This window comes from Poecilia latipinna, unplaced genomic scaffold (assembly GCF_001443285.1).
Source record: "Poecilia latipinna isolate Pla-1442-1.1 unplaced genomic scaffold, P_latipinna-1.0 Scaffold4424, whole genome shotgun sequence".
Lineage (NCBI taxonomy): Eukaryota > Metazoa > Chordata > Actinopteri > Cyprinodontiformes > Poeciliidae > Poecilia > Poecilia latipinna.
The window spans coordinates 6,933-14,269 of NW_015117040.1; the positions used below are offsets into that span (position 1 = coordinate 6,933).

At 39.0% G+C, this 7,337-nt stretch overlaps 1 long non-coding RNA gene across 1 annotated transcript in view; it reads right to left on the bottom strand.

The window, feature by feature from the left end:
• Positions 1–133: 133 nt before the first annotated feature.
• LOC106942620 (uncharacterized) overlaps positions 134–7,337 on the bottom strand; it is a 13,240-nt gene continuing 6,036 nt past the window's right edge. Inside the window, exons 2-4 of the long non-coding RNA XR_001423669.1 lie at positions 6,700–6,782; positions 6,455–6,606; positions 134–397 (exon numbers count right to left, since the gene is read on the bottom strand). This is a non-coding gene — a long non-coding RNA (uncharacterized LOC106942620). The remainder of the gene's footprint in view (positions 398–6,454; positions 6,607–6,699; positions 6,783–7,337) is intronic.

A 7,337-nucleotide genomic window follows, 5' to 3' on the forward strand; every position in this document is an offset into this window, starting at 1 on the left:
CAATATAAATGATTTTATTATTATATATTATTTTTCCATGATAACAGGTGAGGCTCTGCCTCACCTGTCTCCCCTGACCACAAGTCACTGGCTAGAGGCAGTGCCATAGTTAATATGGATCTTCATCATCTAGAAATTGGACCCCAACATTGTCTGATATCAACTCAATAATGTTAACTTACATTATGCTTCCTTCTTCTTCATGTTGTATTTTTAGTGGAACAGAGGCTGGGGTGATAACATCTTCTCCACTTTCATTGGTAGCAATGGTAAACAAAAGCTGCTGATTGAAGGCCTTCTCCAGCAAAGTGACGACAGTCCGCCCCTCATGGTTTTCAGGGAGGTATGTACACACCCGTCTCTGTGCATATGGCTGGCCAGGGTGGGGGTGTTTCTCCTTGAGTTAGAATAAACAAGGTTTTAGTGGTAAAATAAACACATTATCCACAATAAACCTTTATAGCTATTAGTGATGGTTGAATTATTTAGATATGTTTTCCAACAAAATCACTTACTTGCACTAAACACATGTTTTATATTGTAGATTTTCATTTGTGAAAAGATTAATCTTATCAAAGGTTTTATTAATAAAATATTTTCTCAGTCAATACAGATGGTAAAAGAACAAAATTAAGTATGCCCAAAATGTTTTGTGTTGCCAAGAAATGGATCATGTTTGGTCTGTTGAACTGATTTTTTTTTGCTTTGTACAGATAACGGGGTCCTATTCACCTCATAAAGCTCAGCCTTTCAGCAGGGTTTGTGGTACTAGTGAGCATGAACTGCTGTCTACTTCTCTTTTAGATTAAGGAGTTAGTGTATTCTGCAGGCATGTAGCACAATCAAGTAACTAGTTACGTCAGTTCTTATAAAAATTCTGTATATATTAAATATGACTTAAGAGAAATTTCACTTTATAATTTAACACCTTTAATTTGGTCCTTTATCTCTGAAACTCTTGCACGTTCTAAAAATCCAACTTCAGGAAATCATCACATAAAAACCTCTCTGTCAAACTTTAAAAAATGTTTTATACCAGTGTTTCATGGAGAAGTAGCTTATCTTGACTTCAGTGGATGTCAAGTTCCAACAGGTGTTTGCTAATTGCTGATGGCTAGTCTGAAGAATCTGATTGTTATGCTTGTTGTGACAGTTTACAAGGTTTATTTTTTTAAGAGGTGTCAGCAGGGGCGCAGTGTAGGGGGTAAAGTCATGACAATTATAAGGGCCTCTGACCAACAGGGGGCCCTCCGCAATTTATTTTTTTCTTTTTTTCTTTTTCTGTTCATAGAAATAAAAATAAATGGGGCCCTGTCAATTACAAAATTAATTATATTGTGCTTTTAATCACAGTCTCACGTGGTGCTGCTCATCCTCCTTCCGTATCTCACTATGCTATGCTGTAGCTAGTGGAGCCTGTTGTGAATGCTCAGTCTAGTTAGCATAGCTACCAATGACAGCAGATAAACATTTTTACTGTAATGATAAGTTGTTTCTCCACTATTGGCATATTTAGCAGTGAATGAATGAGGTTGATTGACAGCACTAATAGCGTCCACTTGGTTCTGATTGGTTGTTTTTGGTCAGAACGGTGCATTACTTTAGATAGTAATAGTAGTTCAGGGAGGAGGTGGAGGAGATTGATCTTTTCACAGATTATCTGTCTCATAACAAACTGTCACAACGTGGTGACAGCTTTAACAAATATGGAGAATTTTTTTATTAAAGTTATATACTGCAGCTTGAATAAAATGCAACTACATAACATTGTTTGAGAAGTCTGGATTGCTTCATGTATATTTTGCATGTTGTCTGTAACTGTTGCTCATGGAGAGACATTTCAGTAATCTAAAACTGATAAATAAAATTTAAGCAACTTATTTGCATACTGTTTGCAAGTATACATACAATATGCATTTTACTGTTGCATGTAAAATTCACTAGCAGTAAATATTGTGCTATTATCAGTATTGGACCAAAGAAAGCAAGGCAGATGCAAGTCTTTAAAACTGCGACGCTTTTGATGAATCATGTAGAATCAAAAAACTGTAACAGCAGCTACGTGGGGGGGCCCAATCTAATTTTTTGTCATGGGGCCAAAGATTCCTGGTGGCACGCCTGTGTGTATCCCTCCTGACAACTAGGATTTGCAGAGTTTCTTTACCCTGGCAATTCTTATAACTGATCACACAAAGACCATGCACTTTCAAGGTGTGTCATGCAAAGAATGACTTTTTTTTTCTTTACACACACACAAAAAAATCATCCACATAATTTTTGTCAGTCTTGCATTTTCATAATGTCCATGACGAAATAAACTCAAATCCTTTCTTCACAGACAAAAACAGTGACTCTGTTCCTTCCACAAAGTTCATAAGTAAATTTGAGAAAAAATTTGCCCCACAGAATGAAAGTTTATGTCTCACAAAGCAAAACCAGTCATCTATTTCTCTTCTTATCATCATCTTAATTAACTTTTAACTCAGTGATGTCACATGCTTCCAAGACTTCTGGTTTCCACATGGAGACTTCCACGTAGTTTTATTTTTGTTCTATTTTTATCAGTACACAATCGTTGCAACCACACAATGACAATGCAATTGGGAACAGATGAGGGATTACACAGCCTCTAACTTTATTTTAATAGTTCCTGCAAAGGACAGCATCACTGGTGGAAAGGTGGCGGCAGTTGCTGCCATCAGGTCTGGCGGGAAACTGTCATCTTTACAAACAGGAAAGTAACCACCTTGAACAACAAGCCAATCAGGTGAGTAATGGGAAGACGGTGTGATCACGTGTCTGAAAGTGTGAGGACCGGCGAGGCCAAAGGAGAGAGGAAAATAGTTCAACTAGCTCTGTGCATCACGTGGGTAGTCACACTGTGGGGTGGAATCTTGGAAACTGCAGCTCTGAGGAACAGCTTTGTTATTTAAAGCAGAGCTCAGTCCCATCAAGTGTTTTGCACATTTTAAATTGTCACTGACACAACAGAGCCACTTATTGCGAGTAATTCCAAAATAAGATGTTGCAATCCTGTAATTCTCATTATCTCATAATTTCTGATCTCTTAATTAAAAGATAAGGTGCCTTTTTTTCTTTGGTGAATGTAATGTGCTTCCATAGAGTTGATTTATAACAGAAGGCAACTTGCTGAAAAAACTTTGTTCCTTGTGTCACGCCATCTGATGAACAACTTTGCAGATGCATCTAACATACACTATATCCCACTAATCTTTTTATTCTTTCAGGATACAACACATTTAGTGTAATTTCAGTCTTCTCTGTGAAATAATACCAAGCTAATGTAAGAGAGGAAATACTATTTATAGAGTTGCTTTTGCAAAAGGATTCTTGGTACCTCTCTGGGTCAAACTGACCTGACATGCTCCCTTTCCTTGCGTGCAAAGCACAAAGTTGGACCAAATATGACTTGGGAAGGATGCTGTTTGGATAGATAAGAACAACAACTCGTGATGGATTGGCTTATTTGGCAATTCTGAAATGGAGCAGATGTTGAGGTCGAGAGGTCCCAAATAATTTTGAGGAAGTCCAACACACACTCATGTTAGGGTACTATTCGTTGACTTCAGCTCAACATTTATACCATTTTCATGGAGAAGCTGATAGTGAAGCTCCATGACCTGGGACTTTCATCATCAATGTGTCTTTGAATCAGGATCCTTCTCAGGTGGTGAGAATAGGGGACTGAACATCATCCACTCTGGATGATCATCCACCCTGGTTGATGTTCACAGCCATGTGGTGTACACAGCACACCACATGGCTGTGAACTTTTTCAGGTTCTTTTTCCACTGTTCATCCATGGTTGTGTAGCCATCCACTCCTGTAAAAGGGTTCTAAAGTCTGCAGAACCAAGCTACAACTGTAGTCAGTCTGATAACAAACAATAATAAAACCCTGTAAAGAGGAGACCCACTGTCCCGGTGGTCTTCACTGAACAACCTGGTACTAAACACCAGCAAGACCAAGCAGGTCATAGTGGACTTCAGGAGTTCCAGGAGGACGGTGCACACGCCACAAGCAGAGGTGGTGGAGTGCGTGGACAAAATCAAATTCCATGACCTGGTCACTGAACACCTCTTTTCTGATGAGGAAGACACAACACAGACTCTTCTTCCTCAGGAAACTGAAAAGGTCTGAGGACGGGAGTCTCTGCTCAGCTGCTCAAGAACTTCTGTAGGGCCGTTATTGACAGCATCCTCTGCCTCAGTATGACTGTGTTGTAGGGCAACTGCACAGTCCAGGACAAAAAAGACGTGGCAGGGCGGTGAAAACTGGATCGTGGGAGTCAGTTACCAAACCTGGACTTAATATACACTGAGCACAGAAAGAGTTCAGACTCCCTTAAATTTTTCACTCTTTGTTTCATTGCAGCCCTTTTGCTAAAACAAAAAAAAAAGTTTATATTATTTCTCATGAATGTACACTCTGCATCCCATCTTGACAGACAAAAACAAAAATGTAGAGATTTTTGGCAGATTTATAAAAAAAGAAAAACTTAAACATCACATGATCATAAGTATTCAGACCTTTTGCTGTGTGTCACTTTGACCGCTGGAGGCTCTGCATTCAGGAAAGGAGGTGAAGCAACAGAATACAGTTGAGATTGTTTTATTTGAAGCTGCAAGTCACATTTAAATCAACAGCCATTTTCACAAGAAGCTGACTTTTATACTTTGGGCAATTCCACTCATACCAGGTAAAGGGGTGATGCAATAAAACAAGAAACAAACACTACTTAGACAAACCTAACACCAAAATAATAAATGGTACCCATAAATATTTACATGCATGCAAATCATTAGGAGCATTACCCCACTTAATTAAAAATGGTATGCTCCAGGAGCTGTTTAGCAGCACCTGGAGCACTTGTCTTCCTGCTGCCCCACTCTGCTGAGGAGACACCCAGAAAGGTAAGTACTTAAACAATTAGCAAACTCAAATTAAACCAATCTAAATCAGAAACAAACTGTCACTTTCCCTCACATTCTCCTTGAACAGGAAAGATGGCCAGTCTCCCTACCAAAAAAGAATGCTCAACTAAATGTCACAATGTAACTGAAATAAAGAACTGAAACAAAACACATTTAGTCTGTAAATAAATATAATATCAATAATCATTCATTAGTGATGGAGCCCTGGTCTCCATCACACTGTGACACTCATGTTTAAGTCACATGCTGTCCATTTATTCTGATCCTCTTTGAAATGGTTCTGCTCCTTCATTGGAGTCCAGCTGTGTTTAATTAAACTGATTGGACTTGATTAGGAATGGCACACACCTGTCTACATAAGACCTCACAGCTCACAGTGAAGGTCAGAGCAAATGAGAATCATAAGGTGGAAGGAACTGCCCAAGGAGCTCAGAGACAGAATTGTGGCAAGGTTACAGATCTGGCAAAGGGTGCAAAAAAAATCTGCGTCATTCAAGGTTCTTAAGAGCACAGTGGCCTCCATGATCCTTAAGTGGAAGAAGTTTGGGATGACCAGAGCTCTTCTTAGACCTGGCCATAACTGAGCAATCGAGAGAGAAGAACCTTGGTGGGAGAGGTAAAGAAGAACCCAAAGATCACCGTGACTGAGCTCCAGAGATGCAGTTGGGAGATGGGAGAAAGTTTCACAAAGTCAACTATCACTGCAGCCCTCCAGCAGTCGGGCTTTATGGCAGAGTGGCCCGACAGAAGCCTCTCCTCAGTGCAAGACATATGAAAGGCCTCATAGAGTTTGCCCAAAAAAAAAAAACACATGAAAGACTGTCGGACTATGATGAATAAGATTCTCTGGCCTGATGAGACGAAGATTGAACCTTTTGGTGTTAATTCTAAGCAGTAGGTGTGGAGAAAACCAGGCACTGCTTGGCACCTGCCCAATACAATTCAAATTTTTCTTTAACAGATTTGCAAAAATGTCTACATTTTGTTTTTCTGTCAAGATGGGATGCAGAGTGTACATTCATGAGTAATATGAACTTTTTGATTTTAGCAAATGGCTGCAATGAAACAAAGAATGAAAAATTTAAAGGCGTCTCACCACATTTCATACCCACTGTATCTTGGCAAACTAAGGCCAGTCGTATTGCTGCTGATCCCACCCAGGACACAAACTGTCTGTACCTCTGCTGTCTGGTAAACGGTAAAAGTACATAAAGACCACAATCACACAACTATGGAACAGGTTTTCCTTTCCCAAGAGCTGCGAATCCTATTTCCACCTTCGAACCCCTCTGTCGACCTGCAGACAGCCTCGCACGCATTAGCTGCGTCCTAAGGACTGATTGAGACTTTAGTAACAGACATGTATGGGCTTTATTATTTATTTATGTTTCATTGAGGATACCACTGCAATTTTATGTTCTATTGACATAATGACAACTAAAAAAAAGGTAATGTTTCATAATATTTGTAAAATATGTGGGTTGGTGTTAGACACTTACTGTCTGTATGCCTTTAGCAAAAATATAAGTGATCTTCAGTGTGTTGGCATCAGGGAAACCTGGCATTTTTTTGTGGAGAATCTCCAAACTCATTTTGCCTTCAGGTTGATAAAAATTTGATGATGTGTTCCTCCAACTCATCCCATCATTTACTGAACAAAAACAATAACATTGTCAAATTGTCAGAAATCAGAAGCCACTATTGGAAACAATAACACAAACCAATGATTAATGAGGTGACTGACCTCGTTGTGCCAGTGATTGAGGACCCTGTCCTTTCAGGTAGCGATTACAATGGAGTGTGTCACTGCTGTGATTGGAACCCATTCTGAAAACAATTGAACACAAACATGGAAAAAGATCAATTTTCCTGTTTTATGCTGCAAAACACCCAAAATGCTCAGTAATTCTTTAGTAAGTCTGTACATTTTGTTTATATTGCAACTTCAGCAAATAAAAACAAAGTGCTTCATAAAAAATATAAAAATTAAAACATGATTAAAAAAGACAAATGATAAAAATTGTTTTAAAAAATATTTCTTAAAAGAGCTGAAGGTATGTTTCTGTTTGTTTTTTATTTTCCTTATGTTTTCTGACTTGGCAGTTAAGTCATACCATGTTTCCAAAGCCATGAAATCCTTACCTGAGTTTTCCCTTCTAATTCTAATTCAGGCCCTGTTTACGCGACAATGATCCAATGAAAATGGAATTTTTGTTTCGTTTCTGTTAACACATTTACATGAAGACGTTCTAATTACAATCTTTGTTTACACAGTAACGGTACACATCAAAAAGGTGTAATGCTCTCGCCACGCCACTAGTCAGTCAGAGGCGCAAAAAGTGGGTATGCAGCGTATGCAACGCATAGGGGCGCAGCACCAGA